Source organism: Cyrtonyx montezumae, unplaced genomic scaffold, assembly GCF_038088225.1.
Source record: "Cyrtonyx montezumae isolate F1298 unplaced genomic scaffold, pur_monq_1.0 scaffold_46, whole genome shotgun sequence".
NCBI lineage: Eukaryota > Metazoa > Chordata > Aves > Galliformes > Odontophoridae > Cyrtonyx > Cyrtonyx montezumae.
Window position 1 is genome coordinate 814590 of NW_027072052.1, and position 12318 is coordinate 826907.

Consider the following 12318-nt stretch of genomic DNA (forward strand, 5'->3'; position numbering starts at 1 on the left):
GAAGTGTCTGTAGTAGGGCAGCCAACATTTCCAAAGTGACAGGCAGCCAACCTGGTTTGATTACAAAAACAATGGAAAACCTGAAAATTGATTTTTTTCCACCCTGCTGGCATTTCTCATGGGCTCTCACAGCACTTCCAATGTGTACTGATGTACTTCCATACACCAAATGGCAAGGGGCTGCCTGTTAAGTTTCTTAAATCAAGGAATAATCTCCAACGAGAGAGCCTGTAACCTGATTTATTTACAAGAAACCCCTCTATGTGAGCGTTGCTATGAAATACCTGCTCTTATTTTGCATATATACAGACATAAATCCATAAAGATCAACACGGACGGATTCTCCTTGACGTCACTATGCAGCATAAGGGAAATTCAAGAAGGGCCTTCCTATGCCCAATTTGAGACCTTTGCAAACACAGGGTGTAAAGGAGCATTTTCACCCCCACACTTTTCAAGCATCCCATTGGACAGTACAGATGGACTCTTTCACAAATAGGCTTCTCACCAACGTAGAGCTGTAACACAGCCAGCTCCAAGGGCTTGTTTGTGCTGTGCCTTGAGAAGAAGTGCATCCCAAAGCCGTCCCCCACTCCATAAACACAGATGTTGATCACAGTTTAAGGTGGGCTGTAAGAACAATGAAGGCACAGGATTAGTGTGCTTACACGGGCTGCTCCCTGCATCAATCTCAAACTCTCCTTTTTTACTGTGACCTTTCAGCCCTAATCCAGCAGAAATAAGCAGCGGTTCCTTAAAGGAATGCTGGTGGATTACTGGGGGAGTTAGAAGACCACCACATCAGGTTTGCTCACATACTGGTGTATTTGCTGATTTCGCCAAAATCCTCATGTGCTCTGCTGTGACTGCTGCAGAAAGGAAACTTGCCTCCTTTTCTCAGGTACCTGGTGGGAGCTGGCTCGCTCTGCTCTGCATGCTGCTCCTCCTCCTGCAGAGTGTCAGCCACCCCCTGAAAATCACCAAGATCTTTGTCTTGGAAGCTCTGCTGTTACTACCAGTGCGGCCTTTCATCATTCAGGAAATTTTATTCAAACCAAGAGGGAAAAGCAACTCACTGGGACGGGGCTATTTTCAGAGCAGGACTCTCTTGGGCCAGGGTTATTTCCAGAGCAGGACTCCTGAGAACCCTTGTCTCAGTGTTCCCAGATTGGACCCCATAGCATTCATCCCCTACAAAGCAACAGTCTTTCTAAATGATTTATTTTTAGTTTTCTTCACTTCATTCCTTGAAATGCACATTCTGATACAGTATCCTCATTTTTCTGTAAATAATTCAGAGGCTTTGCCAAAACTCACTCACAGTGGAAGCCCCACCTAGCTAATGTTCCTCCTTACAGCACAAATCTAAGGAGTGTAGTTGCAAATTCTGAATGTCACAAAGCTCAGAGACCTTCAGAGACAAACAGACAAAGCAGAAAGCTGCCTGCTGGCACCTCACAGGTCAGCAGCAGAACTGGGGAGGGAACCTCAAACTAACACCATCCCATCCTGTCTGTCCTGTTTCTTTTCCTTATAGATCCAACGCTGCCAGGAGGTTTCCTCCATTCCCACTCCCCCACTGACTGTTTTTGCTGAATGTGCTGCACTGATACCCTGACAGGTTCATAGGTTCATAAGGTTGGAAAGGACCTACAAGATCATCTAGTCCAACCATCCTCCTATCACTATCCCTACCAAACTACTAAATCAAATCCCTTAGCACCTCATCTAAACGCTTCTTGAACAGCGCTAGGGATGGTGCCTCACCCACCTCCCTAGGCAGGCCATCCCAGTGCCTGACCACTCTTTCAGAGAAAAAATGTTTCCTCAGGTCTAATCTAAATCTTCCCTGGTGCAACTTGTGGCCATTCCCTCTCGTCCTGTCATTAGTTATCAGGGAGAAGAGGCCCAACCCCTCCACACCACAACCCCCCTTCAGGAAGTGGTAGAGTGCAATAAGGTCTCCTCTGAGCCTCCTCTTCTCCAGACTAAACAATCCCAGCTCCCTCAGCCGCTCCTCATAAGACTTGTGCTCCAGACCCCTCCCCAGTTTTGTTGCCCTTCTCTGAACACACTCCAGGGCCTCAATGTCCTTCTTGTAGTGAGGGGCCCAAAACTGAACACAGCACACGAGGTGCGGCCGTACCAGAGCTGAGTACAGGGGGATGATCACCTCCCTGCTCCTGCTGGCTACACTATTTCTAATACAGGCCAGGATGCTGTTGGCCTTCTTGGCCACTTGGGCACACTGCCGGCTCATGTTAAGCCGAGCATCAACCAACACCCCAAGGTCCTTTTCTTCTCTACATTCTTCAAGCCATTCTGCCCCAAGCCTATAGCATTGCATGGGGTTATTGTGGCCAAAGTGCAGGACCCGGCACTTGGCTTTATTGAACCTCATCCCATTGAGCTCAGCCCAGCTGTTCAGCCTATCCAAATCCCTCTGAAGGGCCTCCCTACCCTCAGGCAGTTTGACACATCCTCCCAACTTGGTGTCATCTGCAAACTTACTGAGGGTACACTCAATTCCCTCATCTAGGTCATCAATAAAGATATTAAACAAGATGGGCCCCAAAACTGACCCTTGGGGGACACCACTCATAACAGGACGCCAGCTGGACTTAAGTCCATTAACCACTACCCTCTGGGCACGGCCCTCCAGCCAGTTCTCCACCCAGAGAAGAGTGAACCTGACAGGGCAGGTCTCAGCCTCCAACTTGGAGTGAAAAACTGTGCCACCTTCCTAGACTCACTCTGTTCTTTTGTATTTAGCGTGGTGTGATGACAGCATCATCCAGGTTCTCAGCACAGACACTGGTCAAGGTTTGATGCAGGCTGTTGGCAGATGTCAAAATCAGTGCCAGAATGCAACAGCAGACTGTGAGGTTGCACTGGATGTCAGGCTGAACATGAACCAGTTCTTCTGCATCCTTACAAGAGGACATTTAATTCCTTTTCGTAAGTAAAGAGCAGCTAGTCTATCTGCTGATCTCTTACTATTTCCAGGTCTGGCTAGCACAGGATTTAGTTCAAAGGCCACTCTGGAAAGCAGAACGTCAAGGAAGCCTGGTAATTTGGACAGGTACTAGATGACATGAGGGCTAATACAGACTTGCCTCTGCAACCCAGCGTATGACACTACTTTCCTTCTGGGCTATCACCAGCTCAGAAGCTTTCTCATCAGTTGATATCAAACACAAGAACGGGACACATTTTGGAGAGGGAATTCAGTGAGTTTGGGCATTTTTTTCTTAGCAAAGTGACCATGAGAACAACTGGAACACCTTGCTTAAGAGTTGTTACTGCTCTGGGTAGGCAGCTTTGGAGTCTGAAGGAGTGAAAGGGAAGGGCAATAGTGCAGGAGTGTTAAAAACATCACACTGTGCTCTAATGCAGCAACAGTGCACAGACATGGCCTAAAACCAAACTCATTATTTAGCTCATGCACCATACCTGCATTCACCTGTCAGTAACTGAGATCAAGGAAGCGCATGGCAACTGTATTTCTGACATACAAAGCCTATGGCACTAACACTGTGTGCTTCCTGACCTCCAGAGCATTGCTGAGGCACCCAGAGTGGTTGGTCAGCTCTGAAAATGCTATCCAGAATGCTGAGAAGCACAACTTCTTCCCGTGCGGCACCACTCTGTTGGTGCTTCCTTGGGTCATGCTGGAGCTGCCCTTCCCTCCCAGCTTGGTGCTCCCTCTCAGCTCCAAGCAGCTGCTGGACAACCCACGGCTGTCCCGGGACTGAATTTCACCACACTTCCTGCTGCAACAAGTGGGAGAGACGTGTCACCTGTCACACTCCCTCCTTCTGAGAGCACTGTCCTACGGAGGCTGTTCCACTGACTGACCTCTGGTATCCTGATAGACCTCACATACACAAGACAGGGGATTGCTTCCTACAAGAACAAAAATCATTCTACTAGAATAAGATGATGGGATATTACAGGGGGCGATTCTGTAACAGAGGACATTCTTTCTGCTCAGATGTCATTCAGTGGAAGCAAGAGACAAAGGCACATCAGTCAGGGAGCAGAAGCGCTTTCAAAGTAAACTATCTGTAATACATACAACAATTGCCTCTGCTTTGCTAGCAGCATGCTGTGCTCATTGAAACAATCCCCACAAATGACCTACATTTTCAGCCAGGTGCTAGAACGTTTCAGACAGTGCCCAGAAGATCTGTGAAGCTCAGTGTGTTCAGTGCTCCCTGACCTTGCTTGGCCCTGCAGCACCGAGCCCTCACAACTGTCAGGCCTCCCAGACAGCTTGGAGTGCAAAACAAACCCATAAAGAAAACTCTTTTCTCCAGGGAGAAATGCAAAAGGCACAGCCAGTGCTCTGCAGGCTTGTGGGTGGCAGAGGGCCTGCGAGCAGCGTGATCACAGAACTCCATTCTAATCATAGGTACGTTAACTTCACTGCTATTGAATGCCAACTGCTCCAGATTTCAAGGGACGCAGTGAGACCACAGTCAGCTGTGCATCCCTGCGTGCTGCATTGGCTTTTCATTCACAGTACAGTGTATGGTGAACTATGAGCAGGAAGACCTACACCGATCTACTTGCATTCAGCAAAGCACACATCAAACCTTCAGCTTGACACCCAGGTTGGAGCGGTTCAGGCTGCACACGGTCAGTGCCCCTCCAATGATGCAGACAACAGTATCCTGGGGCCTGTAAGAAAGACACAAATACAAAGCTGGAATAATCCTGCAGCAGCCACAGGCGTGGAGGCAGCAATCCTGCTGTTATCTCCCCACATCACATTTCATTTCTGTGATGCATTGGGATGAAGACCAACAAAACACACAGCCCAGGAAATTTAAGAAAAATCCCTCCTCAAAACGACTGTTGTTACCAATAATCATCCAGGGCATGGGTGTTTTCTGGAAGCTTACCTTAGGTCAGCATAACATGCCCTGAACAGACAAAAAAACATATTTAGGGTACTTTAGGACGTGCAGGCAGATCACTGTTGTGGGGCAGAGAGGGAGAACCGTGGCTTCAGTGCCTGCAACCTGTGAGCAACTTACTGCAGAGCTTCCTTGGAAAGAACAAGAGTTAGAGTGGAATCCTCTGCAGAGAATTCAGCATGACAGCAACATGCTCTATCAGATGCTTTACACCTGCACTCCCTGGACACAGTGGCAAGTGTTCCCTTGTGCATGGCTTAGCCCCTGCATCCAGGAGCACGGGACAGGATTTCAGTCTGTGCTGCATTAGCTTCCCGTGCAGAGACTGCAATTCAGTGCACTCGGCTTCCTGCAGAACAACTCTGCACCTTCTGTGCAGGAACAGGCTGTGAAAGCTGCACTGCAGCCTTATGATAAACAGGTTCTATATAGCAATTGTACACCCAGGGTGTGCAGCTTCAAACATCCCGCTCAGGCAGACAAAGGGTTTTGCCCCATAGTGACAGCACGAGTACTGAGCAGCCCCACAGGACAGAGCAGTGCAGTCCCTTGTCTTTTTGCCTGCATTCAGGCCACACCACAGCTCTAAGGGAGAATACCTTTCAGGTGGTGGAAGCTACAGCTCCCAAAGTCCTGTGGGTACGTACCATATCTTTACTAATTGGACCACAGGAACAACAGGGAAACAAAGAAGGCAGCTGATCTTATCAGCAGACTGAAGTCCACAGCATCAACCTCCAATACCATCATTTATGCATTTTAGGTTGGAACTGTAAAAGACCTAAAGATTTCAATGGAGAGGTTGTGTGGCTAGCTCCCACGTGCTCCTCTGGCATATCATAAAGTTTGGAAAAGACCACTAAGAGCAAGTTCAGTGCTAACCCATCTCCCCTGTGCCCACTAGTAGAAACATAGAATCATAAGGCTGGAAAAGACCACTGAGATCATTAAGTCCAACCACCAATGCATCCTAACCATCAACACATCAGCTCTACATGAACCAGTCCTTGAATCTGCCAACACCTTTTGCTGCCACTAACACACCTCCCCTGCTCATTCTCATCGCAGACAACAGTCCCAAGTCCCAGCATCATGGATTCCCACTAGGACTTGGGGTTACAGGAATTGGTCTAACAAGATCTTGGAGCTCCACAAACGAGGTGGCTGTGCAGTACCAGCGCAGTCACTTCACAGACACAAGGCTTGACTGAGGAAGGGAAACTGTGTTTCTTCTTATGCATAGCCCAGATACACAGGAGGGATGAGAGGATAGTTTTTCAGGGTCAAGAACAGACAAGTATCTTACAAAGGCATTTACAAGTGTGTTAAAATAGGTTTGAAAACGATGAAGTCTGCTTCAAACCACATCAGGTTAAAGAGGAACTAAGTACACACAGGAAAAGCAGCAGCAAATAATGAGATCATTCCTGCCTGTGTTACTCCTCTACCACCATAAATTAAAAGGTTAAATGACAGCAGGAGCAGACTTATACTGCCAGGAACAGCCACAATTCATGCAGCACTGCTAAGAGAGGCTGAACTAAGAAGCCTTACAGATCAAAGTTTAGGGTGGGTTTTATACATAAACATATATATATTTACACACATCAACAGCAAGGAAAAAATATATATGTATATGTATATATACACACATACATATGTGCCACAGGAAGAACAAAAGGTTTTGGTGTTCTCATGGAGTGCGTAGGGAACTATCATTTCTAGCATGGATAAACAACAAACAATTTTGGAACAGGAAGAAACCACAAGACAGTTATAGGCTGCTCTAGGATTAGTGGGAAAACAATCTACAGGAACACTGCCTCCAGCTGTAGTGCTCCTCAGCTCCCATTTGTGGATATGGCTATGTATTTCCTTGGGTTAACTGCCAATTTAACAGATGAATGCTTGAGCATTTCACAGAGGAGGATAAAGCAACTGCTTTGAACAAACAAGGACACGGTCAGAGTTATGGATTGAAAAAAACCCATAAAACACCAGTCATACTAAACCCAAGAGATAATTTAGCAATAGTACTACCCTCCCTCATCTTTAGGGCAGCACTGTGTGAGCTCAGATGAAAAAGCACACAGCTAAATGGTGCCACATCACATGCTGCATGCTGATCTTTCCAAAGAAGGAGATTTTATACGTGCTGCCTATGGAGATATCTCACCCATTCCTTCAGATGTGTGTCACACTCATAATGGCGAGCTGCTTCCAAATTCTTCCTCTCCTCAAGCAGTCAAGAGCAACTCTTCCTTCAACACAATCATGGGAGAAAGATCACACTCAGGCTGTGAGTCACAGCATACCCTACACTGGATGGTATCGGTGAGCTCTCGTGTGTAAGCACCATCAGGCCCACTTGGTCTGCTGGGACAAATGCCCTGTTAAAAGAAATTCCCAGGCAATTCCAAAGCACAAACAAGACAGAAGCTCCACCCAAAGGGCAGGCTTTGCTCCTAGCTTTACTCCTAGCCAGTGCTCTGAATGTGTCACCAACCTTCAGAGGCACTTCACAGCGCAGCTGGGCTCCCACTGACCACAGCAATGGGAAGGAGCTTTTCTGGTTGGTACTTTCCAGCAGAAAGGTGGAAGGGACTGCAGGCTTGTGGCATGCTGGAAAAGGACGGTAGTTAAGACAGCAGGAAAGAAAAGAGAAGCAAAAGAAAGCAGAATTGCATACTGCTCTCTCCGAGGAACCCTGCTCAGTCTTTTACAGATTCCCTCTCCTTCACTGCTGCCAGCTTCCACAGATTTGGACCATGAGCTTTTCCTCCCTCACAACAGCGTGATGTGTAATACAAAAAGAAACAGTTAAAAAAGAATCCATTTAAATTCTCTGCTGTTCAAGCAACTGCCTCCCTTTGATCAAAAAATACAAAGCCTTTTGCCCCAACCTGCTGCTGAACTGCTGTCAATCACAGTAAAACCATCCTCTGGAAACAAAGACAGGATAGCCCTGTTTGCTTTGGGCTGTGGTTTAGTGAAAGTTCTTTGAAACTATTTCATGTAAATTACTCACTCAACTCATTTGGCACTATGGCAACATCATACAGCAGTCCTTTATCGTCCAAAACTGATAGTTAAAATCTGCCTTTAGATGAGAACTCATTTTCATGATCTTTAAGATTCGTACTCAAGAGACAGTGAAGTGTTGCACCTCCATTTCATAAAGCAAATATAGACCAGGCACAGAAGTATTTTGGCATCAATCTCTTGTCAAAGCTACAGAAGCTTTGATTCCAAGAGTTCTCATGTCTTAAGCTGAACAAGATTTTCCCATAAGGGAACAGCCCCAATAACCACGTGCTCTTAAACATGTAAAGAAGAATCCAAGTGACACACAACTCAGCAGAATGTAAATGGGTACTAGGAATGAGAAAACAAAGGTCAGAAGACCATTTGCTTACAGTTAGCTCAGAAGGAGCCAGGGTCAGGGCTGCACGGATGCTGTCTCTGCTGTTCTGCTCACTCTGTTTCAGGTCCCATCCCTCCAGCTCTTTTTGTTGGGCTGCAATGTATCTTGTTTCAAGGAGATGGAGAATGGCATTCTTGCTGCAATATCTGTTGCTAAGGAGGGGCCTCGATATCTCACACTCATTAAAACCACCCACCCATCCTGTCCAAAATCCACCATCTTGATTTTTAAGGGAAAATCTGGAGCGAGGAGGGTAGGTTTTGGTCTACCAAGAACGTAGGTAAACAGATTGACTCTTGTATGACTAGATTTATTTTATTTATTTTATGTTTTATGTTTTTTATTTTATTTTATTTTACTTTATTCCATTTATGAAGTGACTTATATCCCCCGCTGTCAGCTTGGCATAGAATTTGGATGCTTCCCTGTTACAAAATACATTTTTGCTTTCATCAGGTAGATGTAAACACCCCAAGGCCGGGCTATGGGGGAAGACCAGTGTGTGTGTGTTCACCTCAAAGAGCCAGACACAAACAGTGCCTCCTGCCCCTCCCACCTAGCTGACACTGCTGACTCTTGGCCCCCAGGCCCACTCCCCCCTGCTCCAAATGAACCTAGAGGTTTAATTTAACTCAAACTTCCCTGCAGCAGCCACCTCATTTGCTGAGAACTGCTACCTGGACTTTCTTTTCTGCCTCACTACAAAGGTGGCAGTTGCTGATAAGAAGCCAGTCATATGCAGCGTGCCAAGGGCGTGATGATGGTTGTCATGCTGCAAGTAAAGCCCTGGGGCATTCAGCAAACATGTGAGAAGATTCAGAGAATAGCCGTGATGGTCTCACCACAGATCACCCACATGAACCAAGGCAAGATCTTCCCCTCAAAGGACACTACTACTAGGAGGAATAAAAAATGCCCCAACAGCATTCTGCAGAACTTGATGGAACTTACAGAAAGGAAACTGAGGTACCAAACAGATCAGTGATTTATAAAGAAAGCTCTTAGAGAACTTGTAGCCCTCTCTCTATCAACTCAGTGCCCTCACCCTTGAGGCCCATATTTATCTTTAATGACTTCACTGACAGCAGATCAGCTTAGCTCTAACAAAATCAGACTGAACCAGACAGACAGAGTTCTTTCCAATTACAGCTCTCGACCATATTCAGCAAGATCCCGTTCTAATCAGAAATAGTAACTGGCTCAGAAGGGAGAGTTAGCAGTTGGACTGTCTTTGGTTCTCTGCAAATACACACCAGATGGCGTGGACTGAAGTTAGAGGCCATGTTGAAATCCATCACACGAACATCCTGGCAGCTTGGTGCAATGGCTTTATCCCTACCTAAGCTCTCTACATATAATGGGAATGTCATGTTCTGGTCAACACTGAACATGGAGAAAAGAAGACTGTATTTCAGTTTTAATATCCTGGTACCTACCAGAAAACTCAAGAAATATGTACTTGATTGAAACATGCATTTGGCAAGCCTGATTTTTTTCACTTATGGGCAAACAAGAAAGCAAGTGGGAGCAATGGGAGGAGCAGATGTGACTCAATTCCTGGCGCTGCCCAGCAAGACCCCACATACCTGTCCCAGAGGGTGCTGGGACCCAAGCAGGGGTACTGGCTATCCTACAGCTTTCCTTTGATGAGCTGATCCAGTGTTTCATGAAGGAGAGGCTGGTGCTGTGTGTATGTATTCTCAACACCCTACAGTGCAAAAGAAGCTCCTGCTATGAATTAATACAGCAAGGCAGCAAGAGAGCTGATCAGCAAACCCACAGTCAAAGAGCCCCAGCATCTGATGGATATAACAAGTATTAACCACTGAGTCGAGACTTAGAGGGCTGTTCAGCAACCAACTTCCATTGTCTAAAATGAGAATCACACCTCAAACGTTCAGTGCACTTACTACTGAACGTCTGTGTCATGGTTATATGGTTTTCTGCATCAGTACTCCACATTTATAGCATCACGCCATGGTTGGAGTTGAAGAGTTAATGCAGCAGTTCTGTCTTCTGAAGAGAAGAATGAACTACAGCCTCTATGGGCCAGGAAAAGACACGGCACGCCCAGAAGACTTCATTTTGTTATTTTCTGTCTTCCAGAGGGAGGGAAAACATAAAAGAGCAGAGAGGTCATACGATCTCTGTCTCTTTCCAGCTCCCTGATGGCCAACGCAGCATCAGAGACTCAGTATCAAAAACTCTCTTTCATTTATTGGATTTATTAGCTTCAATCCCACTTAATTTGTATTTCACTACTGTAACTAAGTTATTTTCCTCAGATTATTGCCACTGGTTTTTTTGGTTCCTCTTCTATCTAGGCCCATCCCCCTGCCACCACCCTTCTGGCCGTGGAGCATGTAGGCCCCCTGTCAAGAAGACAGCCCTAGGTCTAGAGCATGACACCTCTGAATGCCAAAGCACATGGCATAAGATGGCAGATCCATACCTTCAGTCCTTTGAGGAACTGTTTGGTGATGGCTACAGCATCCTTGGGACCAAACAAGGACCCGTTTCCCTCCATATTCCACAACAGGCACTAGCTGTACATGGAGAGGCAAAACCAGAGTCCTATTAATCTGGGAAACAAGATGCCAAGCAGTTGTTCAGTCAGGTTCAGTAGAGGCACTGGAACAATGACCAAGAAGTCAGAGAGACTGATGCAGTCCTAAGAGAAAAACGAAGGGAGAGAAGAATTCTCTGAAGTCAAGAAGCAAGTGTGTGCCATGGCTCTGCCTGCATAAGGACAGGCTTTCATTTCCACAGTCCTATGCAGTGATAGCAGATCTTTTACACACTGACATCATTCTGCTTCTCCACCTCCTCACTACATTCGTCAAGCTCTCCCACCCTCTCCCTCCCAGCCAAGCCCCCCTTACTGTTCTGGTTAAGTTCCTTGCTACAGCTATAGTCTACTCAGCGGGAGGTGGAGGAGGGAGAAAGGAAGCGTGCACCAGGCCGTCTGCATGCCATACACAAGTCTAGATGCCAGGCAAGCACAGCATCTCTGCTTTGTTGATTTCTTCCTAATATCACTGATTTAGGAAATGGAAATTAAGTAATTATTTATGCCTTTAACACCTACAGGCTCCAGTCAAGCTTCGTGCTCCTTTTGAGAGGTGTGGTGCAATTCAACAGAAAACATTACTGTGCAAAGTCCAGGCAAGCAACAGGCACTGCCACCAACTAAGAACAGTTTGACTGCTGTGTGCCCTCCTGCCATTCGTCCAGCAGCAGGAGAAATACTGCATTACCTTTTGATATCTCTCTGAAACACCCGTCCTTGAGATCTGCCATCAGCCCTGGTAGGCTGTTGCTGCTGTGCCACTCGCAGTGCAGGGCACAGAACATCACCAGCCAGGCAGGATCGAGCTCTGTCACCTTGGGGTTATGCAGGAGGCACCACACATCCTGCAGCAAGATACAAAGTGGGATTAATGGGGGGGCCTTCAAAGCACATTAAATCAGACTAATATCAGTCCCACTGCCTAGTAACAAAACTGCATGCACTGTGTCATAAGCAACAGACCTGAGCTTTCTATGTGCTCTGCAGATAAGATTTATTGGGGTAAAATGGACTGCAAGTTGATTTCATGAGGCTGGGCATTCTCTGTAATCCTCTGTAACACACCATAGTGTGCTGCACAGTGAGCCCAGCTCAGTGCATTCCTCCCAAAAGGGGCATCCTCTGATGCTCGTAGAAACCTTTAATGTCTGCCCTTTTACTTTTCCAACCCAAGTACAGCAAAAGCTAACCCACAGGTTCCATCATAATATGAATCATCAACAAAAGAGTGCTAGCAGAGCTACACTGTTAGTCTTCTCGTGGAAAACTAAAGTTCGCGTGGGGACAAAGCATCCAAAAAACAATCCACATCAGAGCACTACAGAGTCCACAATTCTCCCTGCACTGAACATTAAAGCAAAAGATCAGCCTGTACTGGCTCACCTGTAAGAGAGCAGCAGAGC